This window comes from Lycorma delicatula, chromosome 3, assembly GCF_047948215.1.
Source record: "Lycorma delicatula isolate Av1 chromosome 3, ASM4794821v1, whole genome shotgun sequence".
Classification (NCBI taxonomy): domain Eukaryota; kingdom Metazoa; phylum Arthropoda; class Insecta; order Hemiptera; family Fulgoridae; genus Lycorma; species Lycorma delicatula.
In genome coordinates, this window is record NC_134457.1 from 83,098,614 (window position 1) to 83,125,006 (window position 26,393).

A 26,393-nucleotide genomic window follows, 5' to 3' on the forward strand; every position below is an offset into this window, starting at 1 on the left:
AATTAAATCAGATTGATATGTAATCTACATGTTTCGTACTGATTTGTAAGATATATTGATTTCTTAACCAGTTATATTTAGTCAAGATGTAGGTAAACAAATTTTATTTGTGAAAAATTAATTTATGTTGTTGAGCCGTCTTGATAAATATTTTTTTAGTGGCATTATTTCTTGCAGTTGTGTTCCATTCTGTTGTGTTTCTCGTAATTTTTTTAATTTTTTGTTTAAATTTGAATGAATTCATCTTTTTTTAGAATAAATTTGTCTGATATCCGTTAAAGTATCTCACTGTTTATCTTTCGACGATTATTGTTTTCTTATTTTAATTGTTATTTTGCTGAAAATCGGCTAATATTTTTATTTAATGTTGTGGAGTGTCAATGAAATTGATGATTGAATTGGACTTTATCATGGGCGACTTTGTAATTGTTTGAACTAATTTATTCCTGTGTAAAAACTTTATTATTTGAAGTAAATTAATTAAAATTAAAAAAATATATATACATGAATATTTAAAACATTTAAAGAAGTTTGAATTTTCTTGAATGTAGTACCAAATTTTTGTCTACATACTGTAAATGATATGCTGGTTGCAAAATTTTTTAAATATATTATACAGTATTTGTTTAAGACTAGGTAACCATCTGGAGATGTAAGAATTCCACAGTCAGCAATCACGGTGGTTTTTCCTCTTCTTTCAGTATAAACTACAGCAACAAAACACAATCCTTCAGAATATTGTACTTTTAGACCTTCTTCTTAGAGTTATTTTCATGATTTAGGAAATGTAATGAAATGAAAAAAAAAAGGTTATTATTAAAACGTGGAATTTTATACCTATGATGACATATTTAGCTGTTCCTAGAAAATTGTTTTCATCCAACAAGTAAAAAAATATTTTGTTCCGATCAGTACATAAATGATGATGATGATTAAAACGTGTAAGGAACGGTTAGAATGTACTCCTACTATTTCAAGGGTAAAAAAAACGGAAGCGTTGCAAAATAATTAAAAAAAACTTAAGAAAGTAGTTAAAAGCTACCATTTTTAATACAAAAAAATAGTACATAAAATAATAAAAAACAAGTATTTGAAGGTATATTTATGTACTTATTACATGTTTTTCTTAAAATATTATCAATATAAAAATAAATTCAGTAAGAAAATCTACTATTTGCTTCAGGTGTTGTTGGAAATTATTTGAACAAATATTGTTTGTATACGTTAAACAAGCATGAAAAATTAAGATGATCTAATTATTATTTTTTTTAAATCATAGTTAGGGTAATAATTTGTTCCGTAAAAGAAAACCTTTTAATTTTATTTTAAATAAAGTGATGGAAAGAACTTTTAGAAGGGTCGATCATTTATTAAACATGGCGACGAAAGCACAATAAGGCCGAAGTAGTTTGTCGTTTAAAAAATAATTTTGTCGCCTGGTTTAGTAAAGACAGACAGTATTATTATTCTAATTATTTCTCTCTTTCTTTTAATATATATACTTTGCGTAATTTCATTACGCAAAGTAATGAAATTTGATCAAATTAGTTAAAGAAAAATTCCCCCACGGCCAATTATACACCACACGTAAAACATTTTGGTTGGCCCATTCTGTCTTAACATCGAAGGCAGCATGATCGTAAAATTATTACCGTATAATTCATTTATAAAATAATTTATCAATAGAATCTTAGAATTATACATTACCAACAGTAGTTTCCGCTTAACTCTGGTTGTGATCTACTGCTACCCTTAGAAGCTGTAAATACTACTCCCCCCAAAACGAATTGAATCAAAGATACAGAAAATAGATTTTTTATTAATTTTTATTAGGAGGGTTCATTTCATCAAAATATACAAAAAACGTACTCTACAAAAGTTGTTTCAAATGTTATATCAATTTTTTCACTTGAAAATTTATGAAATGTCAATACAGTAAATTGTAGAGTGCCGAGGTAATCAGAATGTATACTGGTTCCGGAGTGTAGTTATGTTGTGCGGAATGCAGACTCGTCCCTGACTAGAATTGTAAATCGATGATCGGTGGCCGTTTTTCATGCTACCATAAACTTATTTCAATTTATTTATTTATTGGCAGACTAAGCATTCAGTGTTGGTTTGTTGTCAAGAAACCGATACTTGGTCTTTAAATACGGTAACACAGTTACTATATTTAAATTAGTTCAACGTTTATTTTCCTCGTATGTTACTTTTCTTTACTTTACTTAATCGTTAAATTACTGAATATTATTTTGTCATTTTATTACATTTACCTTAACTTAATAATATTGCAAAAGAAAATCTTAAAAACTGAATGTGCTTTATGTAAATTTATATATAGAGTGATATTAAAGTATGGGGCTTCATATTTCAAAACTGAGAGGTAATAGGAGGTAAGTGCGGATCTTCATAGTTTCTATGATGTTTTAAATTTTTGTCTGCAATCTTGAAATTGAATCAAGCTTTTTTTTAATAGGAAGGTAGACATTTGATAGATGATTTTAATGTAAAATTTTACAAGAAAATCGATGGTGAAAACCGTTTCACGATATATACGCCTTCGAGTTAACAAGCAATCAAAGTTTCGAAAATCGCGGTAGTAATAAAACGAGGTAAAACGCCCCATAGTAACTTTTGTATTTCGAATTACCTTCAGAATTATGTCCAATAATAAACGTTAAGTTAATGTTGAAATTAATAACTTATAAAACAGCCTTCATTATAATTAGTAATAATAATATACAATAACTAATAATTTGCAATAGTACTACTAATTAATTGGCCTGGTCAACTGATATTATGTACTTTAATTAACACAATATTTTATTTTACAAATGTTTTAATGTTAATGTAAATGATAATTTAACATTATGAAAATTTATGTTAATGTTAAATATTTTTGGTCATAAATTACTTATTACAATAAATTTGGGATGCATATCATTCTACAAGGAATGTTCCAAATGCTTCCCTTCTACAGATTTGCAGTGTGCTTATTTTAAGTAATATCTGTTTATAACTTGCATCATATTTACAACCTCTTCGATCTATTCAATGTTCTGGAAGTCTTTCATTAAAATTTGCTTTACCCTTATATAATGTAAACGGCTCATCAGACTGATACAATCATTCCAAAGTGTAACAAACATCTATGCCTAGCTTAACGGTAAGTTTCTTGTGTTGTTCTTCAGCATGCCGAATGCATTGTTGCATATCATGGTGCTAGGCCCTTCTAAATGTAGACGATGTTCGTTACCTCAACGAAATATTAACTCCATACATAATAGGAACTGGCTGCTGCATAATGAACGACTTAAAACAATAAAAAGGTGGTTGTAAAGAACCAACTATTTTGTTTTTATTATTTTTGTATCTCGTGTGTCTGGTCACCTACAACCTTTTTTTTTTTTTTTTAATGATAAAACATTGAAAGCTTGGGTTTCTGTTATTGTCCATTATTTACGGGCTTTTAGTTCACGTTTATACGAACGTAAAATATAAATCTTTCTGAATCGGAAATTAGCAAACTTTTCAGGTGTTTTACAGTTTACGAAATCTTTCAATTGTAGGGGTTGCTGTACATTTTTTGGATTAATGTTCCGTAATATTTAAAGCTTTCATTGTTAATGTATAACGACATTTAAAATCTGAACTAGCTAAAAAAAAAAAAAAAAAAAGGTTTGTTACAAATCACAGTTATGTGTTATTAAAACTTTTTTTTTAGTTCTTCATGATATGTAAATTTTTTTTACTTAATGTGAGCTATTGTAGCTGATTATCATAAAAAGTTTCCTTTTTCTTGTAAATACTTGTTTATCAATTGCTTAATCGAATGTGTTAATTGTGTTTATTTGATATCATTGTGCTAATTTTATAAAAATATAATACAGAATTTTAATAGTCGCAATCGTGTACAAGGTTATCTCTATTCTATTTTTTATTATTAAAATTTAGTATTTAAATAGTTCAGTATTTAAGTTACTTTAATGTGTTGTTTTATTGTATTTTCCTTGTTTATAAACATATTACATCTGAATTTGTTTAATGCTGTTTTAGAATTTACAGAAATAGGTACGTATAAGGAGATTTTCTTATATTTCTTGTACTCAGTTTTTTTGTATTATTTACGTGTATGAATTCGTATCATATTCATAGTATATTTTTTGACGGTATACATTATACGTTTCTTTTTTTTAATACTTAAGTTTGGCATGATATGAATGTACTATTATCTAGTCTAATTGAAAAGATGACAATGGAGAAGACAGCAAAGAGAAAAAGAAGGAATGAGGCGGTAACAACGAGGGAGTGAAGCGTGTTCGTTACGCTGTTATGTTTCCTTCTTAACAGCTGCCCACTCTCAATCAGTAATTCTCCACTTTCGCAAGAACGATTCCCGTCTGTTTTAAAACCAGCTTTTTTATATTATACGCTGCACTGTCGTATTAGTGAAATCGAAGTAAAATTTTTCATTTAAGTTTATATTGTAATATTTTCTGTTAAGCAATTTTAAATAAGTTTTCGACTGTCCAGTTTTCATAGCCGAAACACCTCATAGTTTGACCATTTTTTTATCCGCAGTAAAAACGGAAATTACTATAAATAAACCTATAAATTAACATGAAATCATGTGTACATCATCCCTTATAAGCCGTATATTTGTGTACCGTAAGTGCCGTAACCGTAATGATTTTTAAGCATCCCGGTAGCAATCACGAATCATTTCGGAAAGCGACTTAGCTATTCTTAAGATCCGATGACGGGCTGCTGGGAAAGTGAGGCGTGAAGTGATTTTCGTTGTCTTCTTCACTGGTAGCCGAGTATACGTTTCATTTGCGCGTACCACGCCCACTGAAATGTAGAAGATATCCAATCCTGCAAGTGACGTCGTCAGTCATATTATTTGCTAATTTGCACAGAATATTTAATTTAATTTTTTTTTACCAGTTATGTCCGGTTGGCTCTAAAATTTCTGTTATAGTTTCCGTATTGTTTGTTTTACGTACAGATTTAACGTGGAAAAAAATAATTTTTATCTCATTTTTGTGTACTGGAGCTTGGCTTTTCGTTTTTTCAATTATAATAACAACTCTTTGATTCTTGTAAAATTACTGAAAATGTGTTATAAGTACTGTAAAACACATGAACGTTTCTTCAATAAAATTTTTATTTAATGATATATTAAGATAAATAATTCTCTCATTTTATTTAAGTAATTTATGAAATTTAAATATTTCTAGACGTTGTTTTTTTAATTCTATTTTACTACGTTAACATTCTATCTTATGAATTCTTCGATAAGGATGTAATATTTAATATTCTTATGAATTTTTACATTTAAATAATATAAAAAATTCTTTGGTGGGAATGTAATTTAAAAGAGAATAAAAATACTGTAATTATGTTACTTGAATTGATATATAGACGAAAGAAATTTTCACAGGATTTAACTTGAAAAATATTGTAATTTATGTTGCTGGGACGGTATTATTTTGTTGTAGTAATGGATTTTTAATGAGTGAATTTTTCATTATCTAAGCGGTTTTTTGTTGTTGTGCGTGCTCTGTAGTTATCTGTTTTCTTTCTAACCAAATTCCTTATATTTTCTGTATTTGTTTTGATTTTCTTAGTTCAGGATTTATAGTTCATACGAATTAACTGTCAAAAGAATTTATAGAATGTAATGTTTTATTTAGTATTAATGCTCTTTCGTACCGTGGATCTTCTTCTTTTAAAGAGATTAATTCGATAATTTTTCTCAGTATATTTGAAAATTATCAGTCATCTGGAATTTTCATAACAAAATATTATGAATTCTATAAGATATGTATTTATGTTATGATTTAATTGAACCAGATCCCTATTAAAACTTTTGAGAGGTAGATAGCCTAAGTGAAAATCTGGTTTGAGCCCGTTTATCGACAGATTCTTGTGATCTAATATGTTTCAATTCTTCAGAACAGTTGATGTTTAAATTTTCTTTTTAACATCCTGATTAAAACGGTTAACATCAAATTTGTTATACTTTCCTGGCGTTGGTTATTATTTATTCTTATATTGTGGTAAAATAACGCAACAAAAAAATTTAAAAAATGGATTTTTCTTTACTTTTCTGCTCCCTCCACTCCCAAAATCACCTCCCAAGAAACTTTTTTGATTTTTCTACTATTACTATATATATTTATAAATGGAAGAAACTAAAAAAAAAATCTACTGAATAATGTAAACCATTAAAAAAAGCTACGTAAGATTTCTTTTTTTAATATTATTATTAAAAGTAAACTAAAAACTTTTTAAAAATTCAAACACTCGATATTTTTTAACTTTGATCGGCTCCCCCACTCCAATATTGCCTCCAAAGTATCTTCTTTTAGGTCATTATACTATTATTATTATTGAACTACTACTACTACTACTACTACTACTACTACGCTTAGGAAGACATAAAAACATCTGTTAAAATTATGCAATAAATAAAAAGATCGTTTTTCAATTTTTGGGGAAGGTGGAATTTAGTGGAAAATTAAAAAAAAAATGGTGAAACAAGCTTGCACGAATGTACTAGCCATAATATAAAGTGGGATTATGTTTATGATTATGATTATCTATTCCCTCACCCCCCCTAAAAATATCTACCTCCAATTGGCTCCAGATTTTACCAACAGATTGTCTCATATACAAGAGACTACAAAATCTCATCAAAATCGGTTTATCCAGTCAAAAGTTATTAAATTTCAAATAAGCCAACATATCTAACGTATCTACAATTTTTTTTTTTACACCTATACCCATTTATTTTTACTGGTACATTTTTTTTACCATACTTTCGTTCTTGCAGCATAGCTCTAGAGATATGATTCCAAGAAAGTAAAAATCTCCGGATTGTAGCTAGACTCCGAATTGACATCGAATATTTGATGGGTACTTACGTATTAACGCCACCGCAGCTACAGCTTTATTTACAAACAAAGTAGTCAATCGGATTTCGGTGGAAAATGAACAGTCTCTTTATTAATTATAAAAAATGGATATTTATATTTATTTATTTTATAAATATAATTTAAGCAAACAAACTTAACCTACGCTCGCTTCGCTCGCTAACCTTGTCTAATTAACACTGTAATTTTTTGAGTATTAATTTAATAAATTCAGTAATTATTGCAATTATTTGTTATTTAAATAATCAAAACACTCCTGTTAATTAGTCAAGATTAGCGAGCGAAGCGAGCGTAGGTTAAGTTTGGCTAAATTATATTTATAAAATAAATAAATATAAACAACCATTTATTAAAATTAATAGAGACTGTTTTGAAATGTTAAACTCTACATCGTCTCATTTTCTACCGAAATCAGACTACTTTGTTTTTAAATAAAGCTTAGCTGCGGTGGCGTTAATACGTAAGTACCATTTGATGTTTATTTTAACACTTACGTGTTAAAATAAACTATAAGAAGTTACTTTTTGGTCAAGATACCTTAGAGACTTAACCCCGTAAACTCTTTCTAGAACGATAGAAGATCCTGTTATAGAAAGCTGTTATAATTTTGTAAGTAACGTTTTAAACCTCCTATATTTTTCGTTATATTATTAAAAACTCGTTTAAATATCGCGGTACCAGATCATTTGCATTTGCATTATCGAATTTTTAGATTAATTGGAAGAATTCTTATGTCTTTGATGTATGCAATTTCCGTTTTTTTAAATTTGATATATCACACTTTTGCAGAAGCGTGTTACAGTACAGAAGTTCAACAATAAATATGCGATTAACATGTGTTAAAATATAAACTTTTATTCTTACCTTCATAAATTTTAGGTCGTTTCGTAATTACGTTTAATTTTTTCAACCAGCTTGACCGGTTTGATGATATTCTCCATTTATTTCTGTTCTGTGCTAATCTTCTAACCTCTACATATTTAATTTTCATCCTTCAAATAAAATATATAATTTGTATCATATGTTTCATCTTGTTTTCTACAGTTTTGACCTTCTACGTGTACTTGTATCGATCAAATTAACTGGATTTGAATTTCTTAATACGTGGCCTACCGCGACCTAGTTCGTCTTGTTAACAGCCAGTGTCAGAAATTTCTCTCCTTTCATATTGGTATTGAAATATTTCCAATTTGATCGACCCATCTGATTTTCAACGACCTGCTGCAACACCGTATTTCAAATTCTTTTTTTTTTTGTTTTTCCTAATGTCCATGTTTCACTACCATGAAACGGTTTCTTTTTAATTCTTACATAATATTTGATGCTAGCCGATTTCTTTTCTGCATAAAAGACCTCTTTGCACGTAAAATTCTGATTTCTTATATCCATTTTACTTCATCCATCTTTTGTAATTTCACCACGTTAACAACATTCAATCGCGTACGTAACTTACGTATTCGTATTCTCCTAATATTAAGTCTTAGTATTCTCCTGTCTTAATATTTAATCTCTCACTTTTCTTCTTTCTTCACAGTTTCATTATTTTTGTTTTATTATTATAGATTTTCATGCTGAAATTGCCTCTTTTATAATAAATCCATTCCTTTCATTATTTCATTTTTGGTTTCTGCCAAAAAAAATAATTTCTTAATTTAAATCAGTAGTGAGTTTTATATACATATAAAACTACTATTTATTTTATATATCCAAATATAATTTTTTATTTTATTACAAGTAAACCGCAAATAAATCATAGTCTGTCCGTTTCTGTGATTTGGATTGTAGTTCTTTTAGGCAACCGCACTTTTGAGGAAAAGATCCTTTCCCTCGCCCGGGGTTTCTCCGTTTTCAATCCGGCAGGATGATGCCATCCTACTCTTTATTCGGTTATTTATCCGACCATCATGAAATCACATCCGATCGTTTCGAAACATTTTCATCATTATCTGTTTTTAGTTCGAAAATAGTCGAATTACTGCCAGAATAGTCGAATTACTGCCAGAAGTTTATTACATTTCATTAAGTGTAAGCGATGCATACTTTTCTAATAGTAGCATGCTATTAGATTCTATTCTACTGTTAGATCTATGAAGATTTTCGTAATTCATATAATGGAAGTATTACAGAACTGTTTTATATTTTATTTGAATATACATTTTTAGTTTATCAAAACTATATAAGTTTCAGTTCAATGTTTGTAGTATAGAAAAAAATTTAGATTTAGACGACTATCATTGATTTTTTTCTATTTCAACGTTTATTTTTCTACGATAATTTTTTTCGCTTTACTTACGTAATTCGTATTCTATATTATAGTTTTATTTGAAATTTGTTTCATTTTGGATAGTTTAAATGTTAATTATAATAAATAATTCTTTGTTTATTTATTAATTATAGACGAAATAGTAAATATTACATATCTGATGGTACTAATAATGAAACTTTGTGTTTTTTTTAAATATTTCTATATGTTTTTTGTATTGGATAATAAGGCTTTCCGTTTTTGTACGTGAAACATATTTTAAAAGAAAGATTTTGATTTTATATAAGTAAAAGGTATTATTAAAACAAAGACTTGTTTGTTTTAGGGTATGAATGAAAGAATGACAGTAGTATTGTAATGAACATAATGTACGTGTAAGTGTGAGTCTGTGGCCTTCGTATACATGAGGCAAATGCACGCTTTATGATTTCCGTAAAGTTCTTTCCCATTCTTGCAATATCCGCTTAGTTGCTGAATTTTGATGCACGCCGGTCGGGACTCTTGTGTAAAATGCACATGAAATTAAATAAATTATTATTATGTTATTTATTTATTCTTTATAAAACCAGGATCGTAATTTGTGTGAATATTGAAAAAATATCTTAAGATCATTTAATCATATAAACGTTGCAGGAAGTACGAATAGATTAATTAAATTTGCGAGGGTCCTTTATAAACCGCAACCAGAAGCTTATGTGAACTTTTTGATATGGAAAGATAATTTAGACAATATGATGTGTACGAAAACTATTTATAGTTAATCGAAAGAATTTAACTCATGCTGTGTTAATGCTTACATCTTATTTATTTATCGACAATATCGATAATTGGTAATGTAATATACTATAAGAAGGGAAAAGAGTGATCATAGTGAAAACAATTTCCTTTCCACTTTTTTTTTTTGCTTGGGGAATACGAAACTTTAAGAAGTATAAAAAAGAAGAAATTTTGTTCTTTCGTGAATATTTAAGTGCGCGCGTGTTTGTTAAGATCTATTAGGAATAATAACTCAGATTGAGTGGACCAAAAATTTTCACATTTTACAAGGTGACGTATGAAACATTGATACTATTAAAGTTTGGAGTCGGAGTCTCCTAGGAGTATGGTGATAAACAGGGAGATGAAGATTAAGAGGTTCTTATCTCCATCCATTTGGTGCAAGTTTAACTTTGCGGTTGCTAATTTTTTACAATAATCTATGTAAAATATATATGTTTGATTTGCATATAAGGGAACTCGTATTTTGTCTACGAATATGTATGTTCAGATGCTATCTATGCATATTAACAGTCTTCAGTCTCTCTTTGCGGTCACTTTCTGTTTTTTACTCTTCGTACTGATAACGTTCTTTTCAGTCACTATGGGTAAAAGGTTTTTATTATTTCCAACTACTTTTTTATGAGTGTTTTATACATTATTTTTATTAATTTATTTTCGAGCTTCTATTTTTAAAAAAATGAACAAGAACTATCTCATTTTTTATTACTGTTTTATTTATTTGTGTTGATATGAATAATGGATTTTTACGTAATTGTTTTCTAATAATACGCTGTTCATAGCAGTTTTGTTAAACTCGTGTTACATATGTTTTGATAGTTTTAAAAATTTGTCACGTGGGAAGATAAGTAAGACTTTGACCTTACATTTGTAACTCAACGCAACATATTGTAATGAGATTCGCAGTAATCTAATGAAATTAATAATTTGATATATTATGCATATTATGGATCCAAACCGCTTTTTTATCGTAATTACCTAAGTAATTAAACTACTTAAAATTGAAAAATTTAAATATATTGAAAATATATTCAAACAAACATATGTCCGAAAAACCTTTATCTTTTTCCGGCTAGGGATTTCAGTTCCCCCGGTGAAATGGGAGTCTTACTGTAATTTTTAAGGCGTTATATAAAGAGAAACCTTATTTTTTTCAACTTAAAAAACTGAATAAAACAGGTCTCAGAATTGTAACTCATAATATCCTACGTAAAACAGAAAGATTCGGTGACGAAAAAACACGTTTTTTAAAGTTTGAAGTACAAAAACGTTGTTATATGACTAATAAATAAATAGGTAAATTTTATTATCAAAACTTGTAGAGATTTTCATTCTGATAAAATTGATATAGTAAAGTCTATGAAAAATAATAAACAGATCAACTTTTATTATTAAAAACAAAACAGAAAATTGTATAATTTGTAAAAATTAAAAACAGCTTTTTTTAATTATGTATAATAAATTAGACCTTTGAAAAATTAAGATACTTTTAATTTACTCTAAAAGAAAATACACTGTGGTGTAACTGTTTTAATTTACAATAAATGTACGAAAAATCCACCATTGGCATCGAAGTACTTTCCAACTAGTTTCCTTACATTTTCTGTCGCCAATCTAATGATATCTTCGCGTTCTTGATTAGGGCAGCAGCACTGAGAATGCAAGCGATCAGTCTATTACATGTGTGTACGTTTTTCTTGTATACTTTAAATTTCATCCATCCCATAAACAATAATCTAAGAGAGTAAAGTTCAGTGTTCGAGGTGATAATTTATCGGCACTCTACGGACTATCCATTTATCAGTAAATTTTTCATATATTCTTACTTCATTCGTGAAATGTATTGGAACTCAATCATTTTATTAATAGTCACAATTCAATTCGTTTCACCGATGAGAACTTTTTAAGCATCGTAAGAAATTCATTGTTCAACAATTCTAGATAATTTCTACCCGTAACACGTTGTTCTAGTATGAAAGGGCTTATTAATTGGTTGTCCATCGCCACACCAAACGTTTATCAAAAATCGTTGCTGGAAATTTGATTAACTACAGCAAATGGGCTCTCTTAAACCACCGATGTGATTTCCGTGTGTTGTATGTGCTAGTACGGTTAAAACTAGCTTCATCCGAAAATAGTATGTGACGTATTAAGTGGTAATGATTGTTAATCCATTGATTGACTAAACTACAGTCGTGTGGTACAGTCACCCTGCTGGAGGTGTTGAACTTTCTAAAGGTGATATGGACACAGTCCGTGAGCATGTTTTATGTCCTCCGTACTATACTTTGTGGAATTTTAAATCGTGTAGAAATGCTTCACGTGCTCGTTGTTGGAGTAAGATATATCAGCTGAAGAATGTGCTCTTTTCGTCCCAATGTACCGGTTGACGTTCAGATGAAATGAGCGCTGGGAAGTATCCATTCTCAAAAAGATTATTAAACATTCTACAAAATACTATAGCACTTCCACCGCAAAAGTCGTGAACAAAAATCATATTGGCACATTCTGTTTGATTGAATTGACGCGGAATTTTTCAAACACAGGTTCAAAACGGAATTTCACCTGTTTAAATTCAGATTCAATTGTAAACTGTAGGTACAGTCGAGCACAACAAATACAAAAACACTATATTACTTGATTCTCAAAAATAATTAGACACAAGTATTTAAATTATTTTCGATGCATGCAATTAGTGTTGCCAGCCTAATTTTACAAAAGTCTAAAATTTATTATACTAAAAACTTTTAATTTTTAATTAAATTAGTTTTTAATTTTTACAACATAACATTTTTCAGTCAAGGTTTGCTGTTTTTCATAATAAAAGTTGATTCTTATTTTGTTTTTAATATACATTGAATTGATGATTTCAGTGGTATTTTCGCATTTAGCGGTCGTTTAATAAAGTTGTACTTAAAACCTAACAAACCGTATTTTTCGTCGGTGAAGTTTTTTGACTCACGTGGGATATCATGAAAAGTACGGGAGATATAGTTTTGAGACCTGTTTTATTCGATTTTTTATGTCAAAAAAAATAAGAAACCCCTTTATATAACTCCATAAAAATTTCAGTATGACCTGATTTCACCGGGGTGAACTGAAATTCGAACGAAATTTCCCGCTAGCCGTAACTCGATAACAAAGCGTTTTCTAACATATGTTTGTTTGAATTTTTTCCTTATTTCAAGTTCTAGAATCGGTTCCAAAATTATTTCCCTTTCCTCCTGAATCACTCTGTATATTAACTCCGAAGAATTGTTGGAATTAATAATCCCAGACACATTACAGTGATTTATCTTATCTTGGCAGAAGTACGCTGGTTTTCATTCAAAGATGAATTAGGAAAAATTCCGTTCGTACTGGTAACTTATATAAGGGGAACGTCGTTACCAGGTTTCAAGTAATCCAGCACATCTGGTCGTGTTATCCTTTTTTTAATTTAACTCATAAGAATTTGTTGCTAATTTACGTGGATAAATTTTACTTGCTTTTCCTAAAGACTCCTTTAGGAATGAACAAGCCAAATTTCACTTTTATAGCTTTTGTGGTAATGGAAGAATTAGAGACGAATCGAGGGCTTTTCTAATCTTGGACGTCTTTGTGTGGACCGGTGTTTTATCACATAACAGATGATACCGATACGGGAAACTGGAAGATTATACGGTAGGTAATGTATTCAAAAAATGTAAATGCGTCATTGTATCGTTATACGATTAATAATACTCTTTTAGAATGTATACCGATTTACGTTTAGTATAAAGAGTATGTTCGTATGTTGGATGAATAGTTTTATATTTCATGTAAAGTTAAGATGTTTTTAAATAAGCGACAGCTTGCTGATAGAAAGAATTTATATAACTCAGTTACATCATATGACTGTATACAACATAATAATTCTTGTATAATGTATCATATTTATTTGACGACTGAAAATACAAAATAACACCGACATTGAAATCCAGTTAAAAGTAATTACGTGCGTTTATTTTTGACGGAATTAACGAGTTCTGTTATTGTTAGCGCTTCTTTAGTTTAGCAATAAATTAAGAATATACATCTACATCGATCTATATTTTGTAAAATTAACTAATATATTTGTAAATTGAGTTGTATTTTAATTATACTGATTTAATTCAGTTAATTTATGGGTCGTATGATATTGCATTTGTTTATTTCTTACGATCGGTTATCATTTATAATATATATATATATATATATATATAAACAAAAGAAAATATTTTTTTGTGTATGTTTATTCGAGAATAATTTTCCGATTGGCTGAATACATTCCAATAAACTCTATAGAATTGTTTATTATACTGTATAAAGATATCATTTAGTAGGAAAAATGTTTTTGCCTTCGCGACATTGAACATTTTTCGCAAAATTTTTATTGGTAACAAATTTCTTTCTTTCTATATTTCACATAGAACTGGAAATGTAATTTAAATTATGCGGTCGTAGTTTGAAAATTGCAACGTTAACGAACGAAAATTATTTAAATGATTTTAGTTTGTAATTATTTTTAGAGTTTAAGGTTCATATTTAATGCTGATTGTAAATGAATATATATTTGTTGATATAACTACTTTAGTTATATATTTTAATCGTTTAATTTTTTTTTCTTTATGTAGGTTGAATTTATTAATTATTTATTATTACTCCGGATAAGTGTACATTTTGCAATAGAAAGACACTAATTGTGCGACTAGGAATTTATTTGAATTTATATCTGTTTAGTAAGGTGCATTGTGCCCGTGAGAATGCTATGCCTTCTCTATTTTATAGAAGACAATAAAATGCTAACCAGATAACGGCTCCTTTTAGCTTATTATTCCTCTTTCTCATTTACCCTCTATTCCCTTCTTTTTCACTTTGTAAAGTAATTGCGATGGCATTAGCTAGAGTAAAATTAATAACTTTATTTTTTCCCTTAAGTATTATTATAACACGAGCAATTTAGTGCGGGGATCTTAATACTGTTACTTATTTGTTGTATAAATTCGATCGAAGTTATTGTTTTTATCGACAAGCCGATGATGTTACCATCTTATACGTTTATCGTTTTATGAAGCGATCGAGAAACATGTTTATAAGGTTGTTAGTCTGACAGCAGCAGCCTAACCTCTATAATGTTTACTGTCAGTTTAGCTGGCTGCCGGTGTGGACAAAAGACATTTGTGTGGGAGGGGGGTGCATTATGGCAGGAAGCAGCCTGCCCGACATCTGCTCTGCTACCCCTGCTTCTGCTGCTGCCGCTAGTCCCGCGCCACTGCCAGGCCACGTCTCGACATACTGTATGTGCGTATGTATAAATATGTTTAATGTGATTGTGTGTGTGTTTGTCTCCTTTATTACTTAGCCTAGTACCTTTGAAATAAAGTCTTATTACAGTTTTCAAGTACTTTTACTTGTGGTGAATTTTCAAGAAATTATACAGTTTTTTTTTTATTAAGGCTTCTAACCAGAATTATTGAAAGATTGCTTTGACTTTTTATCATAGATTCTTTGAATATTTAATTATGAACCTGTGCAAAGCACAAGAAAAAACGATAAACTAGCTACTGTTGGTAGCTAGAAAGATTATCCTTTTGCCTGTAAGAGTTTTCAGTTTAAATTACCGTGGTCCTAAGCAACTTTTCATCAGTCAGAATGATAGTTACAAAAATGCGGCTACTTACGGTTTTCGGTACTCTGTTTACCGATCCCTATTATTATATATATATCAAATTAAACTTAACTTTTAGTTATAATGAATTGTAAATATACCTGGTTAAACAGTAGGTATAACAGTTCTATCCAAAAACCTTCATTTTATCTTTTGATCAACATTTGTTGAATTTCCTTTTTCTTTCTTAATGAGGAACAAATTTTTTTCTACTACTCGATCAAAAGGTTGATAAAAATTTTAATTTTATTTAAATTTCCTTCCGGTTGCGATTTGTTTTAACTTGAACTTAACATTTCCGCTAAGCCCCATTAAGTCCTCGGCCAATTCAAGTTGTAAACTTTTTATTGTTCCCTACACGATTTTAAGGGATCTGTATCTCGTCCGCAAGATATCTAAAATCCTGATTTTTGTTTTATCATTGTGATCGTTTCAGATGATCTCTGAGAAATCAATTTAAAATATCATATTCTTTTTAACATTTTTAACGTTTTTCTTATTTCATCATGATGTTGCCAGTCGTACGGCGTAAACAATAATCGACAAGTGATTAATAATTTTAATTTTGATCTGGTACATCCTTTTATGTTAAAATTCAAAGCACATACTGGTACAAAATCGCGACTGTGGTTCGTATTTTTAGCTTTTTTTAATCATACCACCGTAAGTATTTCATATTAGAAATTATTTCCTTCTTATTTATATATATAAATATATATATTTTAGCACGAATTTCTATTTAATTAACTTACCTAGAGTATACTGGATCGGACACCAATCGATACCGAAAATAGCTTGGCCATTTTCAAGAATATCGAGCTATTCATTCCTCGCTTACTAGGGAAAATAAGAAGTGCAGTAGTACCTTTTATCTTCTTCATTAAGAAAGTTTATTAAGTAAAATTAAAGTGATAGGGCCTAATCCACCAGGTTGGTCTAGTGGTGAACGCGTCTTCCCAAATCAGCTTATTTGGAAGTCGACAGTTCTAGCGTTCAAGTCCTAGTAAAGGCAGTTACGTTTATACGGATTTGAATACTAGATCGTCGATACCGGTGTTCTTTAGTGGTTGGGTTTCAATTAACCACACATCTCAGGAATGGTCGAACTGAGACTGGACAAGACTACACTTCATTTACAATCATACATATCATCCTCTGAAGTAATACCTGAACGGTAATTCCCGGAGGCTAAACAGAAAAAAAAGGTGATAGGAACTGAGTACTACTCCATTCTGATCGGTGTCGACTATGCCTCAGACGTTTTACTTCATTGCTATAAAAAGACAAGTATAAACAAAGTAAAGAAACGAATTAATGTAAACGTTTCTTGTTTTAGAAACAAATGCTATATATTTTACATTATCTCCAAATGGTAAGGGATATTTAACAGCATTTGTTAAATATAACAGATTATTATTTTTTGATATCAATTAAAAAAGACCACAACAGTAATAATAATTGTTGTTATAATAGTTTTTTGTGAGTGATATCAGTACAATTAGACATTTTACGTCATCAGCATTATTCGCGTTTTAATCTGTCTTTGTCGGGTCCGTTTATCTGGATTTTTCCGTGAGGAAAGTTTTTTTTTTTGTTCACCGTAGTTCTGTTTTCAATCAATTTTTGTTTAATTTGTAAATTATACTTCGGTAAAATGTATCTAGTTAATTGTAATAACATTCAAAAAAGCCTTGGTATTTTTAGTGACTGAATTACGTATTACTACTACAGCTGTATGAAGATGTGAAATAATTTACACTAGTTACACAAATCAAATAATTGATAATAAATATAATTATCTTTACATACATAATAATATATCTCTAAAAAATCGTGTGTATGTTATTATAATTACATCTTATACAAACCAACTTCATTTCTAAAAAGATTTCTTTTTAGTTTTTTCTTTTCAATGTGGCTTAGTTCTTATAATAAATAATTATACTGTCTTTTATAAGTTGGTGGATATATAAAAATTCAGTTCATAGTAGTAAACGGGAGCGGCTGATTTCAGTAGCTGTTGTTGTTGTTGAAAAAAGAAACTGGGAAATTGGTCGGTAAAACAGGTGTGTAGTGGGTATACTAACAAATGGATATGGGGGATGCTTTGTCGAGCGACTGTTCAAGCGTGTCCCAGCAGATATGTACTAACGCCGCCTCAATGTATACTACCACCTACCTCTTTCATTGCCACACGTCTCTGCCTGTCTGCGCCATTTAAAACCTTCTAGTGCTTTTATATGAACTGTTATAATATTATGTAATATTTTAATCATATTTCTTTGCGACTAAAGTAATTTGTTAATTGGCATGATTTTAAATCATGTCGTAATATTCGTTAAAAATTATTTCTCGGTGGAGTTATTTGTTTGGAAATCGTTGATTAAATCTTAGGAATTGCTTTTTATTTGATTTTATCGGTGCATAGTATCCGTATGAAAAATAATAAAATGTTTGTACTATTTTTATTTTTTTGAAAATGTTATTACAAATATAGTCTAAATATTTTTTTTTTAATTTTTGATTTTATTCGCTGTTATCTTTAATTTGTTTCAAGAAAGAAGGAATTTCTCAACCTGTATTTATTTTTCTTTTATATTTATTTAGAATCTACACCTCGCCAGATTGAACGATTCTCTCTTTTATGTAGGAATAGTGTTTTAAGTTTATCCCGTACTAAAATTTTCGTATAACTTAGGGGAACATTTTTTTTATATTTTTAATAAAAAAATACATTATGTATAATTGAATTGTTGAAGTACGCTGATATATGCATATATAGCCTGATATAATTCTAAAGATATTTACGTAAAAATTCAAAGAAATCACTCAGTTTGAAAATTTAGCTTAAAAAATAATACACATTCCGGGATATCAGAAAGCCTTAACCCAAGGCTTGTAACTAGTTTATACCTGTTTATATTTTATCTTTTGCATTGTTTTTTTAATTTTTTGTCAAAGTGTAGTATAACAAAATATTTCAATTCCAGACGATAATTAATCGATAGCAACAACCTCTTATCTTTTCTTTCATATTTTTACGAAAACGCAGGTTTCGCGCCTATGGTGTTATGCAAACGGCTTCTGTTTTTTCATACGGGTAGAATTTTTCTTGTCATATCCAGCTTTGAAACAAAAAAAAAACTGAAAAATATAAATTAAAATGTTAAATTTTTGTTAAAACGGTTACAGGTTTCAAAAAATGTGTAAAAAAAACATTTTATTTCTTCTTTGAAAATCTCAATTATTATTTTAAATCTCAATTTGAAAAGTCATTATTTTTTATTTATTTTGTAGTGCAAAGGTTTTCAGAATCTGATTTATTTATACATACGAGTATTTTTTATATTCTTTGTACTAAAATATTATTTTAGTCAGTATAACTACTAAAAATGACGTTAAATTGATTTTCAGGTATTCATTTGTCTCTGAAATATTAAATAAAAATTTCGTTATATTCATTAACGGATTCCAAATTATTTTAACAGCTTTAATTGGTCATACATTCCTAAAACTAAGTTTATTACCGGTCTAAATATTTTAAACCAATGACTTAGTGACGTAATTATATGTAGTGAAAAACTTCAAGGTAAAATCAAATATGAATAAAATTTGTTTTACAGAAAACTTTTTAATGCTATTAAACGATTTTCTCGTTTTATAAACGTGAAAACAACAATATAAATAGAGAAAGACAATGAAGAAAGAAAACGAAGAGAAGGTTTCTTCTGATGTCCCTTATTATTGTCCGAGAATACAAAATAAGAAATTTTGTATAAAATTTCCCGTGAACTACCTTTTTGCATTTTTTTTTAAGGAACATTTTTGTAATCTATTTTTATTCATTATTTAATGTTTTTACAGGAAGGTTTTGCATTAACATTATATTAATTAAAAAAAGATGCAAAACCTACCTAGAACAAAAAGAAAATTGTGAATTAAAACTTTAAAATAAAAAATGATAGTTTTCTAAACTAAGTAAATTAAATTTTAAATCGGTAGTTCAAGGTAATTGATGTAACATTTACTCAGCAAGTGGTCTACTGTGAAATTTTATGCTCAATATTTGATAGTATGCATAGTTGTGTGCATATTCCTTAAGGAAAGCGTTTCTTGATAAGCAAAATATATTCAGCTAAGTGAAATATGGAGAACAAGAAAATGATAATCATGAACTGCCGAAACTCAGTCCCAAACGGTATTTTATTCAAACAGTCATTCTATGAAATAAATAACTATTTTGTTAAAAATATTTTATAATTATACATACATTACGTTATTATAATTATTTATTGTTATTGTTATTATAATTACATACATTATGTTGATGTGCTACTTCACTTAAAACAAAAGGAAATTAGCTTGAAGAGACCAACAAAAACTGTAATCAGAAGAGCATAGAATAAAAGACTGAAAAGTATAAAAAATGAATTCATTGTTTATAGTTCACGTTATAATAATAATAATAATCGTATTTGTAAATATTTAAGTACACATAATTTAAGTATTCGATACGCTACGAAGCAGGTATTATAGGTTTATTTTATCAGTTTGAAATTTTTAGTTTTCATAATCAAAGTTGTTGTAGACGTTCTGACAAAAAGTCGCTCCCAAAAGTAATATAGGTTTTCTCATGAATGATAACCATCCATTTCAAGCGTAACTACATATTAAAGGGAAAGTAAGGAATAAAGTGGTTTTTTTATGCAGGGGATATTCGACACTAATTCCTGTAAGGCGACCTTCACACTTCTCTGTAAGGCGACTGGGAAATAAGTTATAATTTCATTTTATTGCCGCGTTATCATAAGAAATATTGGTAAGAAGCGTTGTGAACAAAAAATGAATCGACCGATACACCGAGCGCCTAAAATCTCGTACGTTTGGGAATTATTCTTATAAATAAATAAATAAATTGTTTATTAATTAATTTCGAAATTTTATAAATAGGAGTTGGAATGACTGGGGTTTGATTATGCTGATTCGTTTGTGAATAATAATGATGATGAAAGGAGGTCGTTTCATCACACATACCCGCGTTTACGTACACGCATTATTTCAAACTCGTGTTTTTTTTTCCAAAAAGTTGTGAAATTGTATGAAAAATTTACGAAGTTTTTTTGTTACGTACGGTTTCTTTTTCAGATCAGTATTTTCCTTTTCGAAGCCTCTTTGTAACGGTAAGAATTTTATTATCCGTAAACGATTGTCTGCAATATTCATCATTTTCTGTTTCCGTAAGTTAGCCTAATTTTCTTATTTTTAAGTCCATAAATTTTCTGAATCGTACTGGTAGTTTTCATCTCAAAAAAATAATAGATTATAATAAATGGTAACACGAGTATACATTAATGTAACATCTGATTTCATATAGTCGTATAATCCGATTTAAAATAAAGATGCCGGTTACAGATTTATTGCTGTCAGTTTTATAAGACCGTATACGGTAATATGTTTAAGAAACGTAACATTAAAATGTTTGTTTGTTTCTCTAAAGCTCCTCAATACTAACTAAGGAGAGAGTGATAGCTAGTATTTCGCTGCTTTTTAAAAAAATGAATTTAATGGTTGACGTTCTCGGAAGGACTTATCGTGAAGGAAGCCTAATACAATCTGAAACGTAGAGAAGTTATCCGATTTTTTGTGGAAAATACGAGTAATTAATGTGGATCGAGCAACATTCCAAAGATGCCGAAAAAATAATGTACTTAAGGAAAATGTTTTTGTTGTTATTGAGTTACGGAACTCTTGTAAGAACTCCAACAAACTGTTATCGTATCTTTATTTCTTTTTACGGTAACTACCGTTTCACGTATTCGTTACACGAAGTTGTCTACAAATAACAAAATGGAAAATTTGAAAGTTTTGGAGATGAGTAACACACTTTCTTCTTAATAAAAGTTTTAATTATTAAAATGTTATAAATAATGTCAATATATAAAATAATATGTTATAAATAATATTAATGATGTCGATATTTTAATCTGAAGCGTTTCTTTTTAGTGAAAGGTATTGTATTATTATTAATAAATTATTTTAGAAAAAAAATGTTTTTTCTTAAATCATAAAAATTAAATTAACAGCTTTATTTCTTATATTTATAAAATCTTTTTACTTTTTGATTCGTGAAAACGCTTTATTTATTATGTCTAATGTAGATTATTATACCGTTCCGGTTTTTTTCTCCTTAATACATTCAGCAAGAAAACTGTAACAAACAGAATATTAAATAAAAAAAGCAGCTTACTATATTATTAAAATATTGATCGGTTTAGTGGTGCCCTTGAAAGTAAAATTAATTCATGAATGAATAATAAAGTAGTACGAGGTTTTAAATGTATATTAATATATACAGTATTCCGTATCTGGTCGGTCGGTGTTTAAAGCTTTATTTTAATAATTTATTATTATTTCTTTTATTTCCTTTAAGTTGTTAAATTTTTCTTTTAAATAGAGTGACCGTACTTTTTAAGTAAAATTCCTGAATATTTTTTTAGGAATTAGCTTTTTTTTTGAAAAAATTATTACTTGGCCGTTGCAACTTATATTTAATACATAACTTTTAATTGATAGATAAATGAAAACCTAAAATACGTTTATTATCTGATTATACACTTGTTTAAAATAAATTAAAAATATTTCTACTACAGTCCTTGTATAATTATATATAATTAGTTAATTATTTATTGTAAGTACAAGTATGCTAAAATATATATAGTACAATTTATTTAAGAGATAAATATCTTATGAAGCTCGGATCAATGTCAAACGGTATCATTTTTTTACCGTTTTTTTTCTATAATAGTATACAATTTTCTGCTTGTTTTTGTAACCGACGGGGTTTCTTGTGTGTTTAAATATTTCATGAAATGAAGGTAATATATGTTTAGTCATTAATATAAAAAATACTTAAAATATAAAAATTGTGATGTATTAAAACTTCTGTTATGACCATCGGATACAGTTCGTTCAATTTAACAGTTATATAATCCGGAACTGAAGTTCGAAATCTAACGCTCGTAAATCGATACACAGTTCAAACAGTCTTGAGCTCTTCTACTTATTTTATACTTATGTTTGTAGATCGTCGTACTGAGGAACGTAAAACTTTATTGTGAAGAACACCATGATCTGAAGCACTGATAATCTTAGTTTGTATTCGACGTAAAAGAAATTAGAAACTGTTGGATTTTTCAATATCATTTAAAAATAATTCAGGTTACTTGGCCGGTATGGTAGAAAATAATCATCATAAAATTTTAAGGAATTATTAAAATTAAGAAAATATTACGTATGGTTGTATGAAAACGGTGTTAAAAATGTTTGTTTCATATCAAGACCGAGTGTTAACAAAGCTGAACGTTACCGAATATCATTCCTTACGGCGTTGCCTCTGCTTTTAACCTGTTTTGATAAAGTATTTTAAAGTTCCAACCAAATTATATAATTGTAGTTGCTTCTTTCTTTTACTTCCACGTTTTTAGTTATAATTTTTCAAATACAAAATTATACTCTAAAATATTTAAAACCCTGGATAAATCAGTGTTTCGACAGTGATGTAACCAAATTTTATTATTTTTAATTTCCTGGTAAAAAACCGGCTGAAATTAATATTCTGAGAGCTTATTTTAAATTTTTTAGTGTAATTATTTTTATTAATTCTTAAGTAAGACTCGTGGTTTTACTTCTACAGTCTTTCATAAAGAACTCTTTTTCTTAAGTCTTATTCTATTTTGATTAACATTAGCGTGTAAAATATGTTAGAAGAGCTTTGTTGCGTAAAATGTTGACCTCTTTTAAAAGGTTTTAACATTTTGTCGTGCAACAAACGTGTAAACGTAGTATAGCGATTTGTATCTGGCTTTGGTCCTTTTAGTCGTCGATGAACTCAGAAGGAAGAAGTTTGTGACCGACCGGTGTATGAGACAAGATGTCGATGATTAATTCGATTTTAGAAGGGAAAGGGGGTGACAGCATCCCTCGGGATGACCTTGGTTGTTGACCTGGGAGACAGGAAGCGCACGTGGGCTTGCCTCCAGGAATAGCGGTGACAGCTGCCACGGCTCCCTGCGCACGCGACACCCAGCTGCCTTCGCTTCTTACCTACCCTACTATCTGTACCTTGAGTCTTGCGTTGCATCTTGATCTCGGAACGGGATCTCGTCATCGAATCGACTCCCCACTTTCGTTCGAGACATTTTTAAAATCATTTGTCGTTCGTTTCTGAACCTCTACTCGATAAAACTATTAATCTATAATATTTTAATTTGAATTTTTATCAGAGAATCGTTGGCAGGTTATTAACAGCATCAGCGTTTGTTATACTTTTCCGGTTGTTATATGCTATTACATTAAAAGTAAGATATCTTTCATCTAAAATGTAACGCCTTATTTTTAATTATAAAAGTTTTTAAAAATCCCTTGAGCAAGAAAAATTATCGATTAAAAATGTATATATGTTTACAGGCTCAGTTTTCGCTTTTTATTTCAGGAACCTACCCGGGTTAAATTACCGTTCACGAAATTATGCAGTCGAGTAGAGTTTACGCGACATATTCTTTACATATTTTACAAGTCGTGTGCGAGAGGCAGCGGAAAAAAATTTACCCAGGGCTATACTTCGAAAGGGAATTTAATGGATGAAAGTTATACTTGTTTTAATTTTCTAAGATTTTTCAAAAATTATTCCGTCCGAATGGCATCATTGAAGAAAGAATACTTGAAAAAAAGATTTAGGTTAAATGTAAAAATTGTGATTAAAATTTATGATTTTTAAAAGACGTTTTTATATTTTCAGAGGGGACAAATTTCTTTGTGATAGTCATTACGAGAGTAGAAATAATTCTCAAAGTTTTATTTTAATATTTAGATAACCCATTTACTTTTAGTTAATGATTTTATCTAGAATTATAAAAAAATGAAATATTTATCAAAATTTTAAATTGAATTAGCATTTTACAGTTTACTGCATCATGATATTGAATCTTTTTTTAAGCCTAATTCCATACCTTTAGTTCATGTTTGTGTACATAATTAGTTCACTCGATCGATTAGTATAATTTTATGAATTCAATATTATTTCCTGCCTCATCACTTTCCGTTGGTTTATCTCGCATTGTTATGACTTAATGATCTTAAATCAAGATAAGTCGCAATATAAATAATTTGGGCTTTCCTAAAGTATTGAAAAAAATGAATTTATTAATTTATTTTTAATAACATTTTAATCACATTTTGTTCATTATATAGTGAATGTGTCTCTTGAAGGCAGAATTCGTTGCATTTCAGCGCCTCGGCCTGCTGATATCTAATAGTAAACAACTACTTCAATTTTTCTTTATTTAGTAAGCCTTTATTTGATGCTTGTTATTCTTGAGAACGGTTTTATCCTTTTTAAAATTGACAGGTGATAAATATTAGGTCAACTGTAGTCGTTAAAGTTATATTGTTTAATACACAAATTAATTTTTATTAATTAGGTTTTTAAATATTTTCATAATTATGAATTTTTTTATATAAGATTTTCAAGTACATTTTTTTTCTTATGTTGTTTACAGTCTCCAATTATTTTTTTCGAATCATATTCATTGTAATTCGCCTGATTTAAATGAATTGTTTGCCATATATTTAATTAATTTTTGTTCCCCCTTTGTAGATTTTCAGGAGCACAAACAATATTATGTTCCTCCTGGCATAGGACGTAAACACTTAATTGAATTAATGATCTATAAACTTCATTCGTCAAGTAGAAAAAAAGGGGAAAAATGTTTAGATATAGCTCAATTGAATATTTTTTTATCTCAGGTCGATATTACTTTTACAAAAAAATATCTATGTTCTGTATGTTATATAACATATCTATATATTCTTTCGAAGGAAAAACTCTGGTAAATTCCTATACTGCTGAACTTTCCAGCGATCCGGTGAAACATAACGAAAACATTTTTTTACAAACTCATATGCAATTTGCTAAAGATAGCCATGTTATGGAGGTATTGTGAACGTTAAGTTATATATTTGTTGAAGACAACTCGGTAAGTTGTGTTTCCTAATAATACCGTATTCCTATTTATGTAGGCAGTTAACGGATTGTTTCATTATGCAATATGTTCTATCATTACGTATTTTGTACAGTAGGCAGGTGGTGGGTTGTTAATTATCATACATATTTTACACTGTGTGTAGCGTATTCGCTTTTAAGAATGAATAGGACTTGCGGCGGTGAAAACTGTGTGAATTGAATTTATCTAGATCTCTTTTTACTGTTTATCATTACATCTGTATTACTCCATTTCTGTAGTAAAATTTATTGCTGATAATATTTTTTTCAAGTTTTATCCAACATTTATAAATTATAAAAAAACCAAAATACTATATAATAGGAACATTAAAATTATTTTTATTAAGTTAACCGTCCAATTAAGTTACTAAATTATACAACGCACATCGTTTCCCTTACAATTTTTATTTGCATAACATTTAAAGATTCAGTCATACGACGTTCACGTGTCATATTTGAATTTGTTTTTATTTGAAAAAACTTGAAAAAGGGTAAAATTGTAAGAAAAAATTTAATTTTAATAATATAATGATGACTGTACAATTATTTAAACTACATTTGAATCCGCTGTCTCAGTTATCCAAGAGTATGTATTTTCAACACTACTATCACTACAGAAATTCTTTATGAAACAAAATCACCCATTCCACATAGTAACAAAAAGACGTGACCTGCAATTTTATCAAT

The 26,393-nt window shown here is 28.8% G+C and overlaps 1 protein-coding gene across 2 annotated transcripts in view; it reads left to right on the forward strand.

Moving 5' to 3' along the window:
* Positions 1–26,393, forward strand: part of LOC142321750 (protein spitz-like) — a 429,978-nt gene that overhangs the window by 102,180 nt on the left and 301,405 nt on the right. Inside the window, exon 1 of one of the 2 annotated variants that reach the window (XM_075360092.1) lies at positions 4,030–4,071. The exons of the other annotated variant lie outside the window; for it this stretch is intronic. The gene's annotated coding sequence lies outside the window, so the exon portion shown is untranslated. Of the gene's footprint in view, positions 1–4,029; positions 4,072–26,393 lie in introns of those variants that run through there. 2 annotated transcript variants of the gene reach the window in all.